We start from the raw sequence: 26,458 nt of genomic DNA, 5'->3' as shown, positions 1-26,458 counted from the left end.
GTCTCAAATCTTAAAATGAATCCCTGTAGGATTTGTTAAAAAGAAATCTGTACCTTTCATAAAAGGCAGAGATCCTGCTCCTTACCAGGGAAAATATACCTGAGCAATGTTCACGATATTTTAAGATAATCACTTGCAGAATTGAAAGCAGAATACTTGCCTTTTCAATCATCATAAGAGGATAAAAATAAACTAGTAATACTTGAAACATCAAAGGGAAAATAGAAAACAGGCAGATGAGGAAGCATTCAAAGCAGAAGAAACTGGTTCAGAAGACGGACGACGTGGAGCAATAAATGTCAACTGTCCAGTTCCCTTCTTCCGAAAATAATATTCAAACATATTCCGATGTAAAACAAAATACCCAAAGCAAAGTGAAACAGAAAAGCTTTAAAAAGAGAGCTAGAAAAGGGAGAGACAGAGACAGAACAGGCAAAGATACAAGGACACACACTCAAACACAACAATAACAGTGGCGGCAATGATAGAAAAGTATCATTAAAACAAAGAAACACTAATCCACACAGATAAAAGTGTAATTAGTAACGAGCAAAAGCAGTATTAGGTCTTCACCCTCCAACTAACAGATCAACACTATACACGAATCTTGAATTATAAAAATGGATGCTATGCTTCAGTAAAAAGTTTACACTAAAAGCAAACCAACTAACCAAAACCCCTAAGACCTCCAAGGAGAAACTGAGAAAAAGCGTTTGTTGTTGGACACTTGTGCTGATCACTGAGGGCAAAGGAAGGAATCAAACCGGGATAAAAAGAATGCACAACACCCTGCCATGATGAGACAGAATTAATGAATATGCATGAAAAGTGCACATGTGCAAATATTTACAAACACCTGTGAAATGATTTTAAAAAATACTAAGCCACAAAGAATATCAGTGCATCTTGCTAACACATAAAGATCTCTGAGCTAAGAAACACCTGTGCTGAGCCCCCTCCCCCCTGTGACATGAAGGCACAGACCCGATTCCACGGGTACCAGGGTGGACACAGGGACAGCCGGCCACCGTGCCAACCCGCCCTGAGCGAGAGCCAAACACAACACAGCTAGAAATTAAAAACGTATGTGTAAAAAGCAACAAGTCAGCCACTTGAAAATTAAAAACGAGCACTGGCCTAAATAGCTGGCCCGAGGAGAAAATTAATACAATAACCGTCTCTGGGCAGTTAGGTCAATGAGCACCATCCCTCGTGGAGAGACGTAGCACAAAGCAAGAGAAATGACAGGAGAACTAATAAGGCCATGACTCTTGCACCGTCTACAAAGGAAAAAAGAAATTATATAAACAATGTGAATCCAGCCTTGAACCAGAAGGAAGGAAATCTGGTCAAAAACAAACCAGAAAGCAAAACATAACAAAATTTATGAAACTCCAAGAAAGATAATAAAAGACAAAATTCTTAAAAATACAGTTTAAAAACCCACCAATACACAAAATCTTAATTAAAAAAAGGAATATAATGATTTTTTTTCATCATATGGTAATTTCATGGGCATTAGTAAAGAAAGAAATCTGGTAATTTCAATGAAATTATAACTTTCATGAGAAATATATACCGAAATCAGAATAAACTAAAAAATAAATCTTACGATCAAATTGAGTAAAACCCACCCTCCTTCCACCTATATATTTCCAACATAAAGAAAACCATGTACTTGTTTAGACCAGGCCCTGGGCTCACTGTGTCTATGGATTTGTGTGTGTATGATTCCCACTGTTTACAAGAGGAAATGAGGCAGGATGGTCAAGGTCCCAGGGCTAGTGATGGGAAGGCCTGAGGAAGGTAAGAGAGCTCAGTCCGGAAGTCCACTCCCTTAACCAGAACCCAGCAGCCCTGGGGTTTTCAGATTATGAACACACAGCACAGGCATCACCTGGGAACTTGTTAAAATACAAATTTCAGCCCCGACCTGGGCCTACTAAATCAGAGACTTTGGAGGTGAGGCCTGCAAAGCAACACGTTTTTCAGGACTGTCAGGCGGTGCACTCGGGCCGACCCGGCGTCCACCACTGGGCTGCACGGCAAATCCATTCCGGGAGTTTTTAAAACTCCAATTACCTGGGCTGGACCCCAGACCAGGGAAAACAAGATCTCGAATTGGGAGAAGGGGCGTTGTTCTAAGCTCCTCGGGCGTTTCTGATGTTGAGAACCACCGCTCTCATCTTTTTCTTTTACAATTATTATTCCTTTTTTTTATGATGTTGGCAAGGGAAAAAAAATGGGAGAAAACTGCAACAAAGCTTTGAAGAATCACGCCTCTCTTTCTGGGGGCTGGGTGTGGGGGCACCCTACAACTACGAAGCTGTTTGAAGTGAAAAATATACACTCAGCTTTCAAAATGGCCATAACTGAATGCTAAGGGCTAGATTCCCAACTGGCAGCTTGTGCCCCGTACGTTTTTGCCTTTGAAAAATCTATTATTTTTTCCTATGCAAATATAAAGAATCCCTTTTAGAACGCAAATTTTCGCCTTTCTCCATCAGGCACTGGTGGAAGGGCAGGGGGAGGGCGCAGGTTAAACAGCCATGAGAACTACCTGCAGCAAAGAATGACCCCGTCATTGCAAACTGTGTGTCCTTAGGGACCAGGGTCTAAGTCTGACCATGTGTGTGAGCAGGACCTAGGGTTTCACGTCTCAGTACTTTGAGAGACTTGTTGGGAATATGCTATTTGAACTGTAGGATCCCACTTATACCTAGACTCTAACAAACACAACGAGCTAGTGACCATAAGAAAACAGAGCAGATTCAGGGAACAAACTAGTTGGTTACCAGTGGGGTCGGGGGGCAAGGCAGGGGTAGGGGATTAAGAGACACAAACTACTGGGTATACAATAAATAAGCTACAAGGATGCACTGCACCACACGGGGAATACAGCTAATACGTACCCTCAGCCAGGGCACTGGACTTCTGAGACACGTCCCCACCTCTGCAGCGGGAGCGCGCGGGCACGGGGGTCGTGCGTCGGGCACAGGACGGGATTGCTAAGCCGACGCTCAGAGGTCGTGCGTCGGGCACAGGACGGGATTGCTAAGCCGACACTCAGACGAGGTGGCATCACTGGACTTCTGAGACACGTCCCCACCTCTGCAGCGGGAGCGCGCGGGCACGGGGGTCGTGCGTCGGGCACAGGACGGGATTGCTAAGCCGACGCTCAGAGGTCGTGCGTCGGGCACAGGACGGGATTGCTAAGCCGACACTCAGACGAGGTGGCATCACTGGACTTCTGAGACACGTCCCCACCTCTGCAGCGGGAGCGCGCGGGCACGGAGGTCGTGCGTCGGGCACAGGACGGGATTGCTAAGCCGACGCTCAGAGGTAGTGCGTCGGGCACAGGACGGGATTGCTAAGCCGACGCTCAGAGGTTGTGCGTCGGGCACAGGACGGGATTGCTAAGCCGACGCTCAGAGGTCGTGCGTCGGGCACAGGACGGGATTGCTAAGCCGACACTCAGACGAGGTGGCATCACTGGACTTCTGAGACACGTCCCCACCTCTGCAGCGGGAGCGCGCGGGCACGGGGGTCGTGCGTCGGGCACAGGACGGGATTGCTAAGCCGACGCTCAGAGGTCGTGCGTCGGGCACAGGACGGGATTGCTAAGCCGACACTCAGACGAGGTGGCATCACTGGACTTCTGAGACACGTCCCCACCTCTGCAGCGGGAGCGCGCGGGCACGGGGGTCGTGCGTCGGGCACAGGACGGGATTGCTAAGCCGACGCTCAGAGGTCGTGCGTCGGGCACAGGACGGGATTGCTAAGCCGACACTCAGACGAGGTGGCATCACTGGACTTCTGAGACACGTCCCCACCTCTGCAGCGGGAGCGCGCGGGCACGGGGGTCGTGCGTCGGGCACAGGACGGGATTGCTAAGCCGATGCTCAGAGGTCGTGCGTCGGGCACAGGACGGGATTGCTAAGCCGACGCTCAGAGGTTGTGCGTCGGGCACAGGACGGGATTGCTAAGCCGACGCTCAGACGAGGTGGCATCACTGGACTTCTGAGACACGTCCCCACCTCTGCAGCGGGAGTGCGCGGGCACGGGGGTCGTGCATCGGGCACAGGTCGGGATTGCTAAGCCGACACTCAGAGGTCGTGCATCGGGCACAGGACGGGATTGCTAAGCCGACACTCAGACGAGGTGGCATCACTGGACTTCTGAGACACGTCCCCACCTCTGCAGCGGGAGCGCGCGGGCACGGAGGTCGTGCGTCGGGCACAGGACGGGATTGCTAAGCCGACGCTCAGAGGTAGTGCGTCGGGCACAGGACGGGATTGCTAAGCCGACGCTCAGAGGTTGTGCGTCGGGCACAGGACGGGATTGCTAAGCCGACGTTCAGACGAGGTGGCGTCACTGGACTTCTGAGACATGTCCCCACCTCTGCAGCGGGAGCGCGCGGGCACGGGGGTCGTGCGTCGGGCACAGGACGGGATTGCTAAGCCGACGCTCAGAGGTCGTGCGTCGGGCACAGGACGGGATTGCTAAGCCGACGCTCAGAGGTTGTGCGTCGGGCACAGGACGGGATTGCTAAGCCGACACTCAGAGGTTGTGCGTCGGGCACAGGACGGGATTGCTAAGCCGACGTTCAGACGAGGTGGCGTCACTGGACGAAGTCCGGAGACCAGGGAGGGAGGACGGCCACAGAGGATGGGCAAGGCTGCACAGGGCAGACCTGGGCACAGCACTGGACACAGAATCACAGGGGACCGGCACGGACCCCACACACTGTCCTGCTCACGCCCACCTCTGCAGAGACGAGGAGGACACCCGCCCGCCTTGGGTAAATGTGTGCCTTGGACGAGGTGAAACCCACACGGGCGCAGTGAAACCTAGACGACTCTGACACCTGTGAGCGTGGCCATCCCAGGGTCGCAGATGAGGACACAGGCTCTGAGATGCTGGGTGACCTGCCCAGGGCCACACAGTGACACAGGACCTCACGGACGGGGAACCACTGTGGGCCTGAGAGTCAGAGCAAAGGACGGATGGGGTGCCCCCCAACATTATGGGATCCTGCCCGTGCACGATCTGGGGACCTTGGAGGAGGGAGGATGGGGCAAGGAGAAAAGCCATTATAATTTAAAATGTGGATTACCCCCAACTATCTCTGTCTGACTTACTTCACTCAGTATGACAATCTCTAGGTCCATCCATGTTACTGCAAATGGCATTATGTCATTCTTTTTAATGGCTAAGTAATATTCCATTGTATACAATATAGACATATGTACCACATCTTCTTTATCCATTCCTCTGTCGATGGACATTCAGGTTGCTTCCATGTCCTGGCTATTGTAAATAGTGCTGCAATGAACACTGGGGTGCATGTATCCTTTCAGACCATGTTTTTCTCTGGATAAGTTTGGGATTGACATGTACACACTGCTGTATTTAAAATGAATAACCAACAAGGACCTACTGTATAGCACAGGGAACTCTGCTCAGTATTATGTAACAACCTAAATGGGAAAATAATTTGAAAAAGAATAGATACATGTATGTGTATAACTGAATCACTTTGCTGTACACCTGAAACTACCACAACATTGTTAATCAACTATACTCCAATATAAAACAAAAAGTTAAAAAAATTTTTTTTTAATTTTTAAAAATGTAGATAACTTACATACAGATCTAAACTTGGGGTCCTTTGAAAAGAACTTATCTTCTCTTATATATATATATATTTTTTAATTCATTAAAGTTTTGTTTTCACTATTGACATCATCACTTATAATCCTTGATTCTCAAGGTTCATGAATCACTATAAATTACTGACTGCCTCTGGGTAACTTCCAAGGGACAGATCTTTGCATATTAAAATTATAAAACAAGAAACAGAAATTAAGAGACTAAATCAATTAAGTCAAAAAGGGGAAGGACTTCCCCGGCAGTCCAGTGGTTAGGACTCAGCGCTTTTCACTGCCGTGGCCCCAGGTTCAATCCCTGGTCGGGGAACTAAGATCCTGCAAGCCTCGCAGCGCAGCCAAAAAAGAAAAGGAGGGGGGATGACCAAGATGCCACCCACATTGCCAGCCACACCACCCACCGCCCCAGAAGCACAGTCTTCACGTGGGAATAAGTGACGTTAACACCAGTGGGAAACAGAACACTCAGATGTGTCCTTGCTGCCTACAAATCTGATTCCGTAATTTTTGAGAAAGTGGTTCAAACTTCATCAGAAAAACCCAGGATGCTCTATAAAACAGCCCTTGGTTTTAAATACTTTATAAAATATATACACTCCAAAATCCTTCCAATCAACACCTAAGAGGAAAGCACTGTCACTATAATAAAACACAGACCACTGACTAGAGACTTCTTTTCTCCTAAAGAAAACTTGAAAAAAAGCCCCAAGAGGTTATATCTAAATCACACTTCCCAGATTCTGGACTGAGGTCTCTCGTTAAATTACAAAATACTGAAGATGGTGGCATCAGATCTTCTTAATTTCATTCTTTCAGTGAATCTCATAAAAGGCCTGAGCTTCCCTCTCTTCCCAGCCAGCCCCGAGCCCAGTGCTAGAGCTGGGAGAGCGTCAGGTGCCTTGAGGACGGACGTGGGCACCTGCACCCACACGCCCCATGGGAGCGAACGAGCGGTTGCACCGCAGAGCTGCCCATGACGGCAAAATGCTGGAAACAACCTCGTAGCCTAAAAACACCAAGCTGCTTGGATTACAAATACTGATGTGGCAAGAAAAAACAAGGTGCAGTAAAATGTTCTGCACTTAAAAGCTTTTGCACAGCAGAGGAAACTATAAACAAAACGAAAAGACAACCTACGGACTGGGAGAAAACATTTGTCAAAGATGAGACTTACAAGGGATTAATCTCCAAAATATACAAACAAGTCATACAGCTCAGTATCCAAAAAAACAACCCAATCAAAAAATGGGCAGAAGATCTAAAGAGGCATTTTTCCAAAGAAGACATACAGATGGCCAAAGGCTCATGAAAAGATGTTCAACATCACTCGTTATTAGAGAAATGCAAATCAAAACTACAATGAGATATCACCTCATACAGGTCAAAATGGCCATTACCAAAAAATCTACAAACGATAAATTCTGGAGAGGGTGTGGAGAAAAGGGAACCCTCCTGCACTTCTGGTGGGAATGTAAATTGATACAGCCACTATGGAGAACAGAATGCAGGTTCCTCAAAAAACTAAAAATAGAGCTACCATATGATCCATCAATACTACTTCTGGGCATTTATCTGGAGAAAACCATACTTCGGAAAGACACATGCACCCCAATGTTCACTGCAGCGCTATTCACAATAGCTGAAACATGGAAGCAACCTAAATGTCCATTGACAGATGAATGGATAAAGAAGATGTGGTACATATATACAATGGAATATTACTCAGCCATTAAAAAGAACGAAATAATGCCATTTGCAGCAACATGGATGGATCTAGAGATTGTCATACTGAGTAAAGTGAGTCAGACAGAGAAAGACAAACATCATATGATATCGCTTATATGCGGAATATGAAAAAAGGTACAAATGAACTTATTTACAAAACAGGAATAGATTCACAGATATAGAAAACAAACTTATGGTCATCAATGGGGAAGAGAGGCAGGGAGGGATAAATTAGGAGTTTGGGATGAAAAAGAATATATATATATATATAACTGAATTACTCTGCTGTACACCTGAAACTAACACAACATTGTAAATCAACTATACTGCAATTAAAAATAAATAAACAAACAAACAAACAAGATGGTTCCCTAGGCAGGTGCGCCAAGGTATCGGGGGTGACAGGGAGTAGAGAAGAGAAAACAGAGGGTCAGCACTCCTGCCACTGGGGTAGCAAAGACCTCTCAGGAGAGTACCGACAGCCAGCAGCAGGGCTGCCCTTGGGGGCAGGGGCTTACTTTCCCCCGCAAGACCCTTTGGACCCGTAAAATGTTGCACTAAGTCCCTGAATCACCTACCCCCCAAAATAAGTGAGCTTGATCGCTGTATTTTAATTCTTAGAAGAACTGATGCAGCTTGAGCTTCTGAAACTTTGCCATGATTGTTAGTGAATCCAGCAAAGTATATCATTTTTTTTTTTGACTGTCATAGCATCAGATTCATATCAACTATAGGTCAGAAGAGCAAGCCTTGCTTCTGCTTGGTCTACAGAGCAGAAAGGAGCAGAGTTCAGGATCTGAAGTGCATTTCAGAGAGGGGCCTGGAATCCGGTCACAGAACACAAGGCCACCCCGAGTGACACTGGGGACACCAGCTGTAACGCTGCCAACTGGCAGCGTGTCCTGTGTTGGGATGTTTCCGCCAGTTCTGACCAGCATAGATGCTGGACTTACTCTTAGATTTCATGGCCCTTTCAATACATCAATCTAACCCTACTCCCAAGCCCTGCCTTGTCCACCACCTTGACTATTTGGGGGCAAACAAATAATCTTATTTTTAAGTCTATTAATTCAGTGTTTCATCAATTCACACTTAGCAAAAAGCCCTGACACGTGAAGCCCTTCTAAGCTCTTGCCGGGGAGATGTCGTCTTGGCCTAGAAATGTCTTGGGGGAGCTCTCGGTCACAGCTCAGCCTGGAGACCCTAAGTGGTCCTCCCGTGGAATATCTATTTCTGAGCTGTATTCCCCCCTTCCAGAGTCCCCCACACGCCGATCCACCAAACCCAGGATTCACACATCCTAAGTCACTCTCCAGGGTGGAATTACTAGGTGTCCACTCTCGTTCCCGTGGGAGATGACACGGGTTCATCTAACAGTGACCATCAGGCCAGGGGGGCTGGAAAAGAGGAGATGCTCCAGGAGGCCACTGTGCATCCCTCCCCTGGGACCAGGGCTGGAGCTTCAAGTCATCTTCCGCCCACAGTGCCCGTGATGAATGCACAGTCAGGGCTGCAAACCTTCTCATGTTATTCTTGGCCAGTAGCACAAGGTGAAAGGTGACCAGGTTACACGACCACACAACTGCACAGTGACCGCCGTCTAGGTTAACTTAATGTCACGCTGCTAGGAGACCCTATAATTCCAGGGCTCTGACTGCCTAAGGCTGGATTTGGTAACAGCAGCCTTGGAATTTTAAGCTTCATGAAGATGTGCTCCTTTTTGTTGTCTTAAGGGTCCCAGGGCAGGGGATAAGATTGGGTTTATTATATCTAGTTTAGTTACAGGAAGTGTCCATAGCTTCAAAATAACCCAAATAAATTCACTTTAAATACATCAGTTTTAATTTAAAAATAAAGTCTTCAGGGGCTTTCCTGGTGGCACAGTTGTTAAGAATCTGCCTGCCAATGCAGGGGACACGGGTTCGAGCCCTGGTCCGGGAAGATCCCACATGCCGTGGAGCAACTAAGCCCGTGCGCCACAGCTACTGAGCCTGTGCTCTAGAGCCCGCGAGCCACAGCTACTGAGCCCGCGAGCCACAGCTACTGAGCCCACGAGCCACAACTACTGAAGCCCGCACGCCTAGAGCCCATGCTCTGCAACAAGAGAAACCACCGCAATGAGAAGCCCGCGCACCGTAACAAAGAGTAGCCCCCGCTCGCCGCAACTAGAGAAAGCCCGCGCACAGCAACAAAGACCCAGTGCAACCAAAAATAAATAAATAAAGTCTTCCCTGATAAAGAATTGCAACGTTTTCTTCTTGGTGTAACTTGCTAACTCCCCACGGAGGGAGAGACGTTGCTCCCTCTGAGGAAGCATCTATTTTCTTCCATTCCAAGGACCCAGATTCCAGTGAACTAAGGGAAGAGTCCACACTGTCGGGTCACAAGACGACCGAGACCACGCCACAGGACGACGCTCAGAGGGCCTTTCCCAGGCAGCAAAAAGGATAACGTCAGCCACCAAGGGACCTCCCTGCATTTGGGATCTTTCATTCAACCTGGGTCATCATGTTTCCCACAACAGCCGTACTGACTCTTCTTCTATTACCCTGAACCTCCCCCAACATGTCCTGATGCCCGCCCCCTCCCCAGGCAGAGAATCTAAACCCCTTCAGGGCGGTCAGGGGACCAGCCAGCCCTCGGCTCACTCCAGACCCCCTGCCCCTCTGTGCTCCTTGCCTCAGGCCAAGGGGCCAACAAATGTGCCTGTGCTTTTCCCGTATTAGGAAGGACTGGGTGCGGGGCGGGTGGCGGAGGGAGGGGGCGTTGTCTTGATCAGTCCTCTCTCAGCTTTACTGTCTGTCCGCATCCGTCCACAAACGTTGATAAAGTATTTTCCAAACCCAATGCCTTCACCCCTCAAATCAACGTACTACCTCCAAGCCCCAAGCTCTCTGGTGAGACTGTCTCAAAAGTCCTCCAAACACCTGCCAAACGACCCTCCTCTCTGGGTCCCAGGCCCACGGCCGTCTGGCTTCACAGAAACTCTTCCTGCCAGGGCTTCCCTGGTGGCGCGGTGGTTAAGAACCCGCCTGCCGACGCAGGGGACACGGGTTCGAGCCCTGGTCCAGGAAGATCCCACATGCCGCGGAGCAACTAAGCCCGTGCGCCAAAGCTACTGAGCCTGCGCTCTAGAGCCCGCAAGCCACAACTAGTGAGCCCACAAGCCACAACTACTGAAGCCCGCACACCTAGAGCCCGTGCTCCGCAACAAGAGAAGCCACCGCAATGAGAAGCCCGCGCACCACAACCAAGAGTAGCCCCCGCTCGCCGCAACTAGAGAAAAGCCCGCGCGCAGCAACGAAGACCCAACGCAGCCAAACATAAACAAACAAATAAATAAATAAAGTTATTTTTTAAAGAAAGGTCCACATCAAAAAAATCTTAAAAATAAAAAGAAACTCTTCCTGCCGATCAGAGGTGCTTCTGTGGGCTCTCCAGTCCCCGACAGCATCCTACACGAGTCGCGTTTTCCGGGCGAGCCCACTGCACCCCGCCAACCACCCCCAGCTTCTAGCTCCGCAGGGACGTGGCCTAAGTGTCCTCTCCCCGCCCTGCCCTCTGGGGAGAACCTGCCGCAGCTCCCACGGCCCAGAACCGTCCCCATACGGGTCCCGACCCGTAAACAGCTGCGTGACGCCCCAGTACACCTGCTCCTCCTGCAGGTTCCCACCCAGGTTAATGGGTCATTAAGTGCCCCCTCCCCCTCCTCCACTCAACGGACCTCTGCAGAGTCTGGTCCCTCCCTCCTTCTGCCCCGCTGGCCATTCTCAGTACCCCGGGATCACCCCGCAGGACCCTGATTCTTCACTCTGGTCTCACACTAGAATCCCGGGAGACCTTTCCAAATCCTGCTCCAAGCCCCACACCCCAGTCCCTCTAACTTGCCTGCAGCCAGACCTGGGCACAGGTACTTTACTTAAAGAACTGTCCAGGTGACCTGTAAGGTGTGGTCAGAGTGAAAGGTGGTGGATTCAGCTGCAAACTCCCCACAGCCCGGAGATCTCCGGGTACCTGCCCTCGAGCTGCATCGGAGTGTTCTTAATGCAACGCCCTTAACTGGGAACACAGGTACTTTTTTATTCCAATACGGCTGGAAACAACCTAAATGCCTGGTTCTAGGGACACGGGTGCAGGTCAGTATGTGTGCGTGTAAGTACACGGACCCCACATACGTGTGCACGTGTCACCGGGGTACCTGTGGGAGCTGATGTACGCAGGGTGGTGGCCACGAACAGGATACTGCTTGGAAGTTTCTACTCGGTGGGAAAACACCAAACTCCCACGGTTACCCTTTCTCTCCTGCAAACCAGTCCTCCTCCTTGCTCTCCCATATCCACCTGCCAGGCCTCTGTTCCTGAACGCGCTCTGCCCGGGCCAGGGAAACAGGTCAGCTCCCAGTCCCACCCACATCACCGCATCTCCTGCCTCCTGGGACCCCAGGAGGCCACGTCCACTGCTGCCCTCCTGCCCCACCGGCCCCCCCACCCCAGTCTCCTCAGCGGGTGACTTCCCAACTCCAAGCCCTCTAAATAGCGGGGGTCCCAGCACCCACTGCTCAGACCTCCTCCTCCCTCCCTCCCTCCCTCCCTCCCTGGGCTCACCCATCTTCATCACCGTAAATCCATCGGAAGCCACGGGCGCTCTCGCCAGGCCTTCACTGACAACTCTCCCTGAATCCTATGGCCACACACACAACTGCCCTGCCCCCCACCACTCAGCTGTGCCCCGGCCTGTCAAACCCAAGTGTCCAAAGTCAAAGTCCTGACCCTCCTGCAGTCACCACTTCTGCGTCCCAGCAGAAACGCCTCCGCCTGCTTGCTCGGCCAGACTGTGGACCAAAGGTGGACTTCCTCCACAAACCCCTCCAGCGGATCCAGACTCCAACCGCTTCCCCCCGACTGCGTCTGGTCCAAGCACACCATTCTGCTGCCGGGCTTCTCGGCACGCTTCCAGGGACCCGCATTCCTCTCAGAGTTAGAGTAATGTCCTCAAAATAGGCTCTGCATCCCCACCAGCCTCTGCTGGGTTGAAGTGGGAGGGGAGGAGGAGGACTGACCAGAGGACCACAGAGGAGGTCAGACCAGGTCTGAAAAGTATGCCATCCCACTTCTACTCAAGAGAACAGCTCTGCCGGATCAAAGCCTCAAAGAAGTACAGAAGGAAAAGAAAACCACTTGGCTTCACATAAAACCCACTGATTCCACTGTGAGGTCTTTTCACAGCAAAGGGACACAGGCGGCGGGCATGCTCCCTTGTTAAGAGCAAGGACGACTGGGCAGAGTCAGGGCCGGTGCAGACTCGTGCCCACTGCCCGTGACCCGGAGGAGATTCCGGTCCCGCTCGCCGTGGTGCCACCCCGAGTGACTGACCACTGACACGGGGTGGGGCTGTCACCACCACTGCCCTGCGCTTCAAATCCACGTGAAAGACCGGATCACTCACTGCTTCCTTAAACCATTTCCAGCTATTTTAAAACGCAGCCTATATTTACCCCAGGTGAAGTCCTCCCAGTTTAGATACAAACTGGCCCCAAATGTTAGAGGAAAATTTATCCGAAGGGTTTAATCTGCAAGAGATGAGCTAAATGTATGTACCCAACTTACGGAAAACAGGACCCAGGAGAGGTCCTCTGGCCTCTGTGTGCAGATGTGAATAACCTGCTACCTTGGGGGGGTGGGGGGGTAGGGCAGAAGCAGACCCCCATTGATAACAAACACATTGCCCTCCCCATCCTCGGAGGCCCCAGGGAGCTGGGTAATTAACGAAGTCCCGGGCAGGCAGGTGGGCGGGTGGCAGGTGCAGCTGCCTGGAGCAGCACAGAGTCTGGGGGACGGGGGGGTGCACAACCAGGACGGGACACCTGAGGGGTCCAGGAAGCCTGCCCAGGCTCACTCAGCAGGACGGACACCCGGGCACAGGCCTCACAGGGAGATGGGGACACACCTGACGTCACACGCTTCCCGGCACCTGAGCCCTGCGCGCCCCGGGCAGCGGTGCGACACTGGACAGACAGTACACACCGACCTGTACATCATCCCACGAGGGCGCGATGGACGCGAATAAGGACTGCGGTGTACAGGGAAGGTTGCCCGGTGGGTGTGAGGGTTGAGCTTGGGAAAGGGGAGGAAATTAGGGAGAGGCAGACACAGGCTGCGGACGGAGCACCGACACCCAGGCCGGTCCAGGGAAAACACACCGGCATCCATTCCAGCCACAGGCGCTGAGGTCGAACAATTCTGCTTTCATGGACAAGGCAAAAGGGGAACAGCTGCTGGGGCATTTCTTGCAAAAACATCCTGCAAAATCACAACTTCTGCTTTAGGAAGTAGTGCTAAATTGAAATACATATTTGAAAAACCTCTTGTTTTCTCCCTCAAAATGGGTTGAATGGGTTCACGCTCTACAATCTAGATGAAGCTAAAAAGTCTTCAAACTCCAAAGTTCTAGATACTTACAAACATATTAATCTATTTTGTGTGAAATTTGGCTTTGGATTACAAAATCCTTTATTGTATAATTACAAAATGGAATTTTAAATTGTTTTGTTTCAAAACAAAAAAAAAAAGATTTGTATCTATTCTGGCCACGCCACGCCCACATTATCAGAGTCACTAAAAATAGGCACAAGGAGTTTTTCTTCTGGAGTTTGCATAATTCGCAGGATCTGTCATTTTCAAGGCAATATTTTCCTCCATTGGTTCTAAGAACTGCAATAACTAAGAAAGTAATACTCTCCTGATGAAGTCACCCAAATCCATCATGTACCCTCTGGACCTCACACACCAACTCGTGTGTCTAGGGAGTAATTCGTCAAAATAACCCTCAACGGTACAATGAAACGGCACCTTTGAAACGTTCCCTCTTCCCTCCTCCATCCCGTCTTCGGGCCACAGTGCTGTTATTTCTGAAAGCTTGAAACGCCTTTAAATGGAGCTCTTTTATCCGTTTGTACTTGTCACAGACCTCATTGCATGTTATTACATTCCTCCGTCTTCCTTTAATTGAGACTCTAACTTGAAATAAACCAATCCTCCTTTCAACTAAGCATGGACCGTAAACGCCTGTGGATCCCGGGACTTGTGACTAATATTGCCACCCGGCCGCCCCCACTCGCAGGAAGAAAAAAAGGAAAAACTACCCGGGAGCCCGGTGGCAGCTCTCCAGGGGGGACGCTCCCTAGAAGAAGCCCCCTCTGCCACCCCGGGAGCCAAGCTCCCCCAGCAGGTACCAGAGCAGAAAGCCCATCGCAAAGCTTCAAAGATGACCTTGAGCAACATCTTGGGAAATGTGTCTCTGACCATTCATACGTCAAACCTATTTGGAAAGCTGAATGCACTACCATCGTTGGATAAGGACCAAAGACCAAACACAGGAGGTTTCCTTGCTGTATCTCTTCTCGTTTCTACCTGAGCAGGTGCACACATGAAGGTTCCCACTGTCATTCTTCTTCAAGCCTCCATCGCCGGGCAGCCCTGTTCAGCAGAAGCTTCCATGGTTACAAACAGGTCGAGACATTGAGACATCGAGCAGTGCTAGGGTATGCTAGCCTTAATTCCAAATAACCAACCGCAGGCAGAGATACCCAGGTAGTTCTCAGGCTTAGGGTCTGCCCACTCCCCAACATGTGAAGCCAAGTCAAGCCCACTGTCAAGGCCAGAAGGGCTAAGCTTTCATATCACAAAGAACCACGAGTCCCCAGTCTCATGTTGCTGGCCGCTTTCCTAGGAGGACAAAGACAGCAGACACCCGAGACGATGGATCTCTCCAGGCCGCAGATTCTGCCTGCACGGGCCTCCGCGTCCCGTCCCGTGATATCTTGCTGCTGATGGGGACGGGCCCTCCCAGACCACAGTCTGGGCTATCTGAGAAGAAAGCTAAAATAAGTTCTCTGTGCTCCCAGGAATCATCTCTAACCATCTGAAACATGAGTAAAGTCAACAAAATAAGGGTAGATTCAGGGCATCCACAGTGCTTTGGCCCCTAACACTGTTACAGTCAGACTCAGAGAGAATTGAGAGGTGGAGGTCCACACTCGTCTAGAGCTGTAAGGTGGGGGACCTCTCTGTCCTGGTGCCTCGTCACTGCCTCAGCTGGCCTTGGACATCGTCTTCCTGACCAGTCCTACCCCTGCTCTCTCCCAGACCAGAACGCAGATGACCTAGCCGGCAGACCCACAGCCATGCCCCAAACCAGACACCCCAGACTTCGGCAGGAGGAGATGAGGTCCAGAAAGGAGGATGGAAGGAGGGCGGGGCATTCCTACGAGCTTAGAAAGAAGGACCAACGCAGTAAAGAATGCAGCTGTATCGAAACCGCAAAAACCTGGAAACAGTGCAAATGTCTACTGACAGGTGGGCGGATAAACCCATTGTGATGGAGTCACACAAAGGAACACTACTCAGCAATGAAAAGGAACAAGTTCTTGCTACAACACAGATGCTTCAACACAGATGCATCTCAAAATAACGATGCTGAGTGAGAGAGGCCAGACAAAGTAAATCAGTCGCCCTTATGTAACATTCTAGAAAATGCAAACTCATCTATTGTATCAGTTTTGGGTTACAGATAAATTTTAGCAATATGGGATCAGTGAACAGTGGGGATGGGCTGTATCTAGTTTATTGGTGCCTTGGTGTCCTCCTCTATAAAATGGGTAGAGTTTATACCCACTGCAAAGGCTGTTGTGAAGATCCCACGAGTTAATCCACAGAACCACTAGCAAGAGCCCCTGACACACGTGTGCACAATGCACTTTATTACTGCCGCTGTCCTTTGTGTCACCGTTATCTGGTCTCTGCCCCTCCTCTCTCCATAGAGCACATGCTCTGCATGGCTATCTACTGCCTGCAGCTCCCACTATCTGTGGACAGTGCAAGGACCACGCCAGGCATGACTCCACCACGTCCTGTGACATCAGGGGCGTCCCAGAGAGGTTGAACCTGAGCTGAGAACACTGGGTTTAGATCCCTATTACTTATCCCAATAACACACCAACTGCTTTTTGCCTGTAGCGCACTTTGTCCAAATTTAACTTTGACATTGATTGTCACTGCTTAAAAGCACGAAGCTTCAAATAGAAATAATGCCTGTTCCCTTACACTTAAATACTCAAAGAGCCAGCATTCTCAGCAATTTATCAATACTTAATATTTTAGAGGACAAGTTGTCTTGAGAAACTCTTGCCTTGTAGATATACTGGTCATCACCAAAATAAGGGCACCGAGATTTCCTGAGTGGCAATCAGATCTTCTCCCAACTCTAATGAACGGAAACAATGGCAAGAAATAGCTTCTGGTTTTGAGTCGGGGAACAATGGCAGAGATGAATTTGCAACTCGAAAAGAAATGGGAGCCTGATTAGTTATCAGCCGTTAAATGATTGTTGAGTCATAGTCTTTCTAGTTTGAGGCCTGAAGATTAAAAACTGCCCACTTTACAAACACTGGGCTTCCAACAGGTATGGCAGAATTCTGACATTTAGCTTCATCTTTCAGCTGAACCTCCCAAGGAGCCAACGATTCATCTCTGACCCTCCTCCTGAAACTCAACCACTGTGTGGGGATAAGAGATTCTGAAGAGGAAACCTTGAAAGCCAAAGTGGGGAGATGCAGTCCCAGAAAGGATGGACACAGCACTTCTACCAGCAGAGGAAGTCTGCAAGGGGCAGAGAGAACAGCAGCCTGGGGGCCTCAGGACACGAGGAAGAGCCCAGCGGTAAGGGCCTGGGCTTCTTTCTCACGCCCAGGACAGCACATGGCAGGAGTCTCCAGCCAGGAACCACCCACAGGCTCAGTCAACAAAAGCGCCAAGACAAAACTCTAATTCAAAAAGATACATCCACCCCTATGTTCATAGCAGCACTATTTACAATAGCCAAGACGTGGAAACAACCTAAATGTCCATTGACAGGTGAATGGATAAAGAAGATGTGGTACATATATACAACGGAATATTACTCAGCCATAAAAAAGAATGAAATAATGCCATTTGCGGCAAAGTGGATGGACCTAGGGATTATCATACTAAGTGAAGTAAGTCAGAAAAAGACAAATATCATATGATATCGCTTGTATGTGGAATCTAAAATATGACACAAGTGAACTTATCCACGAAACAGAAACACACCCACAGACATAGAGAACAGAATTGTGGTTGCCAAGAGGGAGAGGGGGTGGGGGAAGGAAGGACTGGAAGTTTGGGATTAGCAGATGCAAACTATTACATATAGGACGGATAAACAACAAGGTCCTAGTGTATAACACAGGGAACTCTATTCAATATCCTGTAATAAACCATAATGGAGGGCTTCCCTGGTGGCACAGTGGTTAAGAATCCACCTGCCAATGCAGGGGACACGGGTTCAAGTCCTGGTCCGGGAAGATCCCACAGGCCGCGGAGCAACTAAGCCCATGCGCCACAACTACTGAGCCTGCACTAGATCTAGAGCCCGCGAGCCACAACTACTGAGCCCACGCGCCTAGAGCCTGTGCTCCGCAACAAGAGAAGCCACCGCAATGAGAAGCCCGTGCACCGCCACGAAGAGTAGCCCCTGCTCGCCGCAACTAGAGAAAGCCCGCGCGCAGCAACGAAGACCCAATGCAGCCAAAAATAAACGAATACATTAATTATTTATTTTTTAAAAACCATAATGGAAAAGAGTATGAAAAAGAATATATTTGTATGTATATTTTTTTAAAAAAGAAAAGCTCCAAGAACGTCTGCTCCCACCCAACAGAACCAGAACCTTTTCAATGATACCCACGATACTCCAACCACAGGCCAAAGGAGAAGGGCTCCCACCCACCCCCGTTTCAGCAGGACAGGCAGGAGGCAACTGCCCCCCCCCCCCCGCCCTGGCTTGGAGGAAGCAGGCGGCCACACTCAGATCCTCTGTGTGATGCCAGCCGGCCGGGTAGGGGCTGATCTTCTACCTCCCACCTGGAGGAAGCAGACACCCAGCTCCCCTGCAGGGGCAGTGCCAGCTTTGCCTCCAGCCCCGCCCACGTCAGGAGGGGAACAGGAGGTGAGAGGAGGGGTCAACTGGCATCTCTTCCCCCTCCCCCATCTTCCGGGCCAGCAGGGTCCGGTGGGAACTGCGTTCCCCACCCCCAGTGAGGAGGCTGAACACCTGCACCTGCTCTCGGGGGCCCAGGGGCGCGGGGCTCTGGGAAGGTGTCAGTGGGGCTAAGGGGCAGCTGGACTCACACCCATGAGTGGTGAGGGGTGGGGTCACCAGGGGGCATCCAGGGCCCTGAGGCAGCAGACGTCCACCCTGCAAGGCCCGTGTCTGCACATCAACAGGGACACTCCCCGCCGAGAAGAGTACACAGGATCCAGCCACCCGGCGTAAACCCAGGATGCCCGGGACACGAGTGAAACCCACCTGTCGTACCAAGAACAAGGACAGCTGCAACTCACATGAGAAAAGACAGTCGAGAGACGCAGCCCTGGGAGGACCTCAGAGCAGCTGTCATAAACGTGCTTCCACGAGAGTCACAAACACTCTCGAAGAAAAAGCAAGCTGAAGAGCTACATCGCCACGTGACTCCAAAGCAGGGAGAAACCGATTATTTCTCTTCCTTCAACCTTAGTGACTTTTAGATTCCTTCCATCAGAGAATCATGTGCTAAGATAAGACCCCAACATATCTGGACCCAACAGAGCAAATCAGACATTTATTGAGATCCTGCCACGTGCGAGGTCGCACTGGCTGAGCAGGGTCACGGAGACGCCCCACGAGCCTTGCTCTCTGGTCCAAACCAGCGATGGGGAGAGGCACAGGCAACATCACCAGCCCAGGGCAAGAGGGGTTAAATACCCAAAATGAGACAGAAATAAAACAATATGGGTGCTCCAGAGAACGCGAGGGTGCCCTCAGCACGGTGTAGATAGCAGACACACAGTGAACAGGGGAGATGAGGGAGGGGAAACAGAGAAGCAGAAATAGAACTGTCAGGGGAGCGTATTGATCCAGAGGCCAAAACACAAGAGGACGCCGAGAACGGAAGGAGAGAAAGCACGACGCCAAAGTGCACGAGAGTCTCTTAAAGATCTGCTCGTGGTGAGCTGACGCGAGGACCGCAACAGCGGTATGGCACACCGTGATTTTCTGTCCTTGAAAAGAGGACGGCAGAGGCCATTCCATTTTTAGTTAGATTCTGAGAATGCTTTGGTTTAAACGATACTGTAAATGGGAAGGAACGATTGATCAATGCACCTGGGCAGAGAAATGGTTTCTACCCTTGGCCAAACCCTGTCTTGCTAAATCAGTTAAAGTAACTGCAACAATAACTAGCCCTCCTCTGACTGCATCTCAAGGGCAACAGGGCCACCGAGAGTGGCGCCCTCCTCTTGTCCACACGGCTGGGGGCAGGACCACCTCTGCTGGCCATGGCGGGAGGGCGCTCACCAGAGGCTGGGCCCTTGGCGGGGGCCGCTGCAGGGACGCCAAGCTTGGAGATGCAATGCTCTGACCCAAGTCAAACCCTAAAAGTTCTCCAGTGAGAACAAAACAAGCAACCAAAACATGGGGCCAGAGGACGGCGAAGCCGGGGTCCCGGGGGGCCGCAGCCCTGAGGGAAATACTCAGAAGCCTCTTTGGGACCAGGGGTGGGAAAACGGAAATCGGACGACAGAGGTCATTTCTACCTTCATCTCTCTCCCCACCATGACCCCAAATCAAGCGGGCCTCTTGACATGCTGTGAATCCTGCTGCCATCCGATCCCCCTCCCCACTTCACCGCCCCCGGATCCGTGATTCCCATGGTGGGCTCACCTACGTCCAGGCGCTGGGTGCCCTGGCCGGACACTGCGTAACAAGCCTGTGGTGACAATAACCACTTCTCTAATTAGCCTGCAAATGGTCCCTCTTGGACCCTCTTATTTTGCGATGCAGCATCTTTCTGACACTCCAGGGGACCAGGTTCCACCCAACTCACAGATCCAACAGAACGTGACTTTTGTTTTTTTTTTTTTTAAACGAATTTATTTATTTTTATTTATTTTATTTTTGGCTGTGTTGGGTCTTCGTTGCTGCGCGCGGCTTTCTCTAGTTGTGGAGAGCAGGGGCTACGCTTCGTTGCGGTGCGCAGGCTTCTCATTGCGGTGGCTTCTCTTGTTGCGGAGCATGGGCTCTAGGCGCGCGGGCTTCAGTAGTTGAGGCACGCGGGCTTCAGTAGTTGTGGCACGCAGGCTTAGCTGCTCCATGGCATGTGGGATCTTCCAAGACCAGGGTTCGAACCTGTGTTCCCTGTATTGGCAGGCGGATTCTTAACCACTGCGCCACCAGGGAAGCCCCCAGAACATGAGTTCTTAATGGAGTCTTCCTACTAAGGTGTGTTCCGTGTCTGCAGACCAAGGTGTCCCCAGCACCTAGACAGACCTGGTACCAACCACATGAGTGCTCACGAGGAACTTACAGAATGAGTAGAAAGAAGTCAGGGAAGTGAGAACAAATCTACTAATGGTTTCAGTCAAACACATTATTTAATGTGCTCAGGTAAGCAGAGTCTAACTTTGGTCCAATGCATTCCCTTTACTGCAGGGGCTCATCAAGGATGCAAGGGGGCCCCACCCTGCCCCCTAGAGGCTGGCACTGCCTTGGAGGAGATGCACATTTCAGACAGCCAGAGGCAACGGCCTGAGCGTGGGGCCCACCCCGCCCCCCAACTCTCTGCCTGGCCAGGTCTAAGAGTGCAGTGTGCAGCCCCAGAATAATACAAACTGGCTTTAAAAAGCTGAAGACTTTCTCATCCCTGGGGAAGCCCATCACGAGAGCTGTCACAGGGACACAGGGAAGAAACGGGCACAGTCATGCGGGGAGAGAGTCCAGGTCAAGGAAGGGCTCTGGGGCTGAAAAGGTTTTGGAAATCCACTCCCCACCCCAGGGCAATCTTTGGGGCCACCCTTTAGTCACTACACCTGTCGATCCCTCTGGGGACAGGGGCGGCCATAGACGCAGCTCCCCACCCTCGGGGGTCAGCGAGAGGCGCCCCGCGCGATGCCTTCCACACCAGCAGACCCCACTGCTTAACCTGCGTGGATAATTAGATTTCAAGCCCCAAACAGGATTAACTGTGAAACGAGGCTTCACTTCAATGCTGTGTCCATGCCGAGAGGTACCTGGCCAGGCCGTCAGAACCCACAGGCTCACGTCTTTGCACGTGACTGATCTGACCAGAAGAAGGACAGGAGGTGTAGGCTGGTCAGGTGCTCCAGGAAGTGGGGTCTCAGGCTGCTCAGGGGTGTTTCTTGCCTTTTTCAGACGTGTCTCTCTGACACTGTGAAGGCTCGGCAGAAACAAACCCAGTCCCCACCCTCCAGGCATCTCAGGACCACTCAGAGGGGCTCAGGGTCACAGATGAAGGGGAAGCAGCACAAAGGAGCAGAGAGCCGGCGCGAGAGCATCAGCCAGACCCCGTGCCACCATGCAGTACACGCAGAGACAAGACAAAGCCCCCAGTGCCAGCACCTGCGCCCTGGGCCTCGGACACCAAAGAGGTGGCGCCGTCATCAGCCACGAAGCGCGTGTGTTCACTATAATTCTTTCTCCTGGGAGACAGGGCGCTTCTGTGACCTTTGTTCACCTCTGCTGGGAGAAGAGGGTAAAGCCACCTGTTTCACAAAAAGCAGCCTGTCTGAAGGCACAAGCTGTTCACCACAAGGGCCGTGAAAGTTCGAGAAAGTTCGAGAAGCCTCACTGACTAAGAATGTCACACCCCAGGAAAAAAATCAACTGTCCTGACCACCATCTGGAGAGAAACACGAAAAGTTCACATGTGCACTTTCTGAACTTGGAACAGGTTATGTACAATGTTATTCAGCCTCTAAGATAAGGCTGACTCTCAGGAAGCATCTGCTGAATGAACCCAGTTAACACAAAGGATTAAAAACCCTTCTTTTCTGCTCTGTGGACAGTAAAGGAAACCCCGAGGGGAGTAAAAGGTCAGCAAGGAGGCAACAGACAGGAAGAGGTGGAGAAATGAGATGCGAAAGGGAGAGGGAGGCAAGATAGACAGAGCCACAGCCTTTACACCAGCACCGCGGGCCCCAATTCCCCAGCCCCGTCAGCCTCTTGGTCTGCAGTTCCCCTCTGTTAGGGGGTAAATTCAAACAGCACCATGTTAAAGCCCTAACATCCAGGACCTCAGAATGTGACTATGCTTGAAGACAGGATCTTTAAAGATGTAATTAAGGTAAAATGAGGTCTTCACAGGGGCCCTGATCCCATATATGACTGGTGTCCTTACAAGAAGAGGACACAGAAACACATCATGTGAGGACACAGGGAGAAGACGACACCCAGGATAGAGAACTCAGAAGAAACCAGCCCTGCCCACACCTGGAGTTTGGACTTCTGGCCTCCAGGATTGTGAGCCAGAATGTGGTATTTGTTACAGCGGCCGAGCTGACTGATACACTCTCCAGTACCTGCCATGCTCCCTGGACCAAGGCTCCCGCAGGCATCTTTGCTGGAAGACCATTCCAGCCTCAGTTCTCTAACTACCATCTCAGACCCACCAATAGCAACATAAGAATCCAGCCCCCGGCCGGCTGGGATGAGAGAGTAGGTCCACCCCCAGAGCGGCCACCTCAGGAAGCAGTGGGGCAGGAGGGGCCAGCACCTGCCCTAGACCTTCATGATGTACGTGCCCCCAGTTGCAGTGCTAAAAGTTGGCAGACCCCCAAACACAGGGTTGGAAAACAGTCTGAGTACGGCCCTCCACCCCGGTTCTGTTCTGGCCCAGCTCTAAAACTACCAGCTGCCAATTCTTGAGGGCTCATCTCAGAATAACCTAGGAGCAGACCACCACCCACGTTATGGAAAGCAAGGGGGCTGGAGTGGGTGAGCGGCAGGGAGAGGGGTCTGCAGGGCCTGGACCAACCCCCTCGAGATCTCCCTCCCACACCCACCTCAGCTCAAAGATGGGAAAGCGGGGAAGCCACAGAGCAGGTGGAGGCTCCCTGCAGAAACCCTGAAAGGAAGCGCCTAGCGAGACGCCTCTGCCTGCATTTACTGATGCAATAAGATGCATTTACCGATCTCCCCTTAATCAACAGTGAACAGACCTGTCCCCTGCAAAGAAACCAAACAGAGCTTACCTGTCAGGGGTTTTCTGGGGCTCTGGGTGTCTGGTGGCCGCCTGGCTGGACCGAGAGGACCCAGGTGAGAAGCGGCGGCCGGTCACGGGGCCGTCGCCCCCCGCAGCCCCCTCCTCGGGCTCAGCATGGTGCCCAACTCCAAAGCTGAAAAGGCAAAGAGGCCGTCACTAAACGCGCTGAACTTACACAAATGTGAATTGTATGCCTTGCACCCAGGAATACAAGTTTTAAAACAGACCTCCAGAAATTGTTTTTTTTCAAGGAGACCGTCTAAAAGACAGACTCTTTGCAAGAAGTCCACAAGAAGCAGGTTTCTAGATACCCCGTCAACTGACTGCAGGGACAAATGCCCACAGACACCAGAAGAGCCACGCGAAGCCACTGGTCCCAGGTCACTGCCCTCGAGCTTCCCCTCCCACCACCACCCCCGCCCCCCCGAAGCAGGCGGGTAAGGAACGGGCAGGCCTCCACCCTCTTGCAAGGCCAAGTTTACCTGTCAGGCATGCTTGGGGCCCAGATCACAGCCCATGTCCTTCCCAGGTCCTCCCAGGCTGCAGCCCTCACACCACCCCACAGGGACCGTTCTCATCTCAGATCAGGTTCTGGCCCACGGTTCTGGAAGGCTCTGCACGTGGCCCCTGCATGTTCTAAGGGAGGGAGTTCAAATCCTGTCTATTTCCTTCGATCCAAGGATCCAACTGCTATTTCTGGGGGCCGAGGCACTATTCTAGGGGTGGAGGAGACGGTGGGGACCAACGAAAGCTCACCCTGCTGCAGGGGAGTGTCTGCTCACCTAGGCACCGCCACAGGGCAGAGGGGAGACAGCCCGCCACCCGGAGGATTTTAGCGCACGGCCCCGGAACACCGCTGAACCTCCCTAAGTCCAAATGAAACGCACTCACTCGAGGACTTAGCAGGGAGATCGGCACAGAGCAGAGGCTCCGTGGACGGGAGTCCTGAGCACCGCTGTGCCTGTGCATCTGAGATGGTCACCGCTTGTGACATGGTGCCCTTGGGTGGAGAACACATCACTCAGGGAAGTTAAACTAACTTACCCTGATCATTCAACAAGTGGAAGCAAAACCTGCCCTGCCTCCGACCTGACATGGAAGACGTCACGGGTCCAGAACGTAGAAAACCACTGCAGAAGGTCCTGCTGGGCACACCGGCTAAGAATCAGGCGTGGGAGCCAGAGAGCCTGGGCCGCCTCCTGACCTCACCCCGTCTCAGCGGGTGACCTGTGGGTGGATCACCCAACTCCCTAAGCCTCAGGGTCCCCGGCTACAAAATCGCCACCAAGATAGTATCTCCCTCCAGGGCTTTTATGAGGATGAAGTGAGGGCATGCATGTAAAGACTTAGGATCCAACACACAGTAAATGTGAGACAACTGCTAGTTACCATGACTAGGACGTGTCAAACGAGGCTCCCACTGTCAGCTGCTAAACACGTCAGCTACCTGCAGGCTGTAAAGCCTGCTGCTGTTTACAGGTGATGCTGACCTTTTAGGATCAAAAGGGGAGACACCTGACACAAGATTATTTGACTGCTCAAAGCTGAATATCACCTGTACAAGCAAAGGCATTGAATGAAAGGTCCTCCAAGAATTTGTAAGTCTGGAAAGTGTTATAATGTTTATGTCAGGTGGAACATCTCTAAATTCGAGTAGCTAAGTTGACCACAAGTTTTACAAAAAAAAAAAAAAAAGGCGCATGGTCACACAGGCGTGAGGGTCTTTGAACGACAACGGGCTGGCGTGTCGGCAAGGTTACCAGGTCACGTAACGACAGTGTGTCATATGCCTGTCATCACCTCTAACCATCACATTCTGAGGGGTCTCCCTCGTCTCCAGACAACTAACCTTTGCCTACAGGCCCATCCAAATACCCCAGGACCACCTCCAAATGCATCTTTCATGCCTACGCCTTCCAACTGACAACATACGTTTGGGAGGTTTACTTTTTATAACGGGCAAAATAAGTTAATCTACAATTAAAGAAAAATGACATATAGTTGCCTGTCAAGCTGCTCACCACTTCAACCATTTTTGTCTGTTTTTAAGAAAGTGGATGTTGCGCTTTACAGCAGACAAAAAAAAAGACAACATGATTCTTGAACCTGATGAACTGAAAAGAGTTACTAAGATACAGCACCTCCTCAGGAACAAACCTCTAGGGGCTGTTTCCATGGCCCCATCAGGCACCCACAGGCGGGACCTCCACCTCCCACACCCTCCGCCAAGCACAGCCCCAAAGGCATCCTGCGGGGACCTGGCCGGCTGCACCCACACCCACAGAAGTGATGGAACTCTCTGGGCGCTGATTGCTGGTCAGGCAAAACAGCGCTTCTCACGCAGTTTCACAGGCAGACACGACTTAAACTTGAAATCTTAAAGAATATAGGAACTTGGGCAAAAAAGAAATGTCTTAACTTACTTTGAAAATATTTCAGGAACAAAGGACCTCTTGATGTCTGTTGAGTGGCTCTGATATCTTCCAGAAATTCCTGAGTTAATATAAAGTTTTCCTTCTGTCTAGCTTTCTCACACTAAATATTTAGAGTCATAACAGTGACTATTTAGACACTCAACAAATCCCAAGTTTCATGATGAGGCTATTCGGCCTGTTTGGAACGAAGTCTGGGGCCTCTCAAAAGGGGACAGAATACCTTTCATCAAAAAATTTAAATTCAGTATTTTACTGATCTCACAGGCCACTCTGTTTTCACAGAGTAAGAAGGCGCTTATGAAGACAAACTGAGAAATACACGAATGAAAGGGAATCGAAGTTTTATAAGTAATTATAAAGTTTCAGAATGCCGTTGCCAGACCCTGTGGTCAGCCTAGAGGAGAATCGCAGTTAAAGCTGAGGATCTTCACTATTGCTCACTGCTGTCAGGTGCACCGAGACGGGCCCTGCGTCCCAGCGATGCCACAGCTGCTTCCCGGGCAGAGATGACAGAA

The 26,458-nt window shown here is 51.0% G+C and overlaps 1 protein-coding gene across 9 annotated transcripts in view; it reads right to left on the bottom strand.

Moving 5' to 3' along the window:
• Positions 1-26,458, bottom strand: part of GRB10 (growth factor receptor bound protein 10) — a 216,193-nt gene that overhangs the window by 157,969 nt on the left and 31,766 nt on the right. For 8 of the 9 annotated variants that reach the window (XM_059934345.1, XM_059934344.1, XM_059934343.1 and 5 more), the window contains one exon: positions 23,498-23,641. The gene's annotated coding sequence lies outside the window, so the exon portion shown is untranslated. Of the gene's footprint in view, positions 1-23,497; positions 23,642-25,931; positions 25,955-26,458 lie in introns of those variants that run through there. The other variant, XM_059934347.1, reaches the window with a different exon arrangement.

This window comes from Balaenoptera ricei, chromosome 9 (genome assembly GCF_028023285.1).
Source record: "Balaenoptera ricei isolate mBalRic1 chromosome 9, mBalRic1.hap2, whole genome shotgun sequence".
In the NCBI taxonomy this organism is placed as follows: domain Eukaryota; kingdom Metazoa; phylum Chordata; class Mammalia; order Artiodactyla; family Balaenopteridae; genus Balaenoptera; species Balaenoptera ricei.
This window is presented reverse-complemented; position numbering and strand designations above follow the sequence as displayed.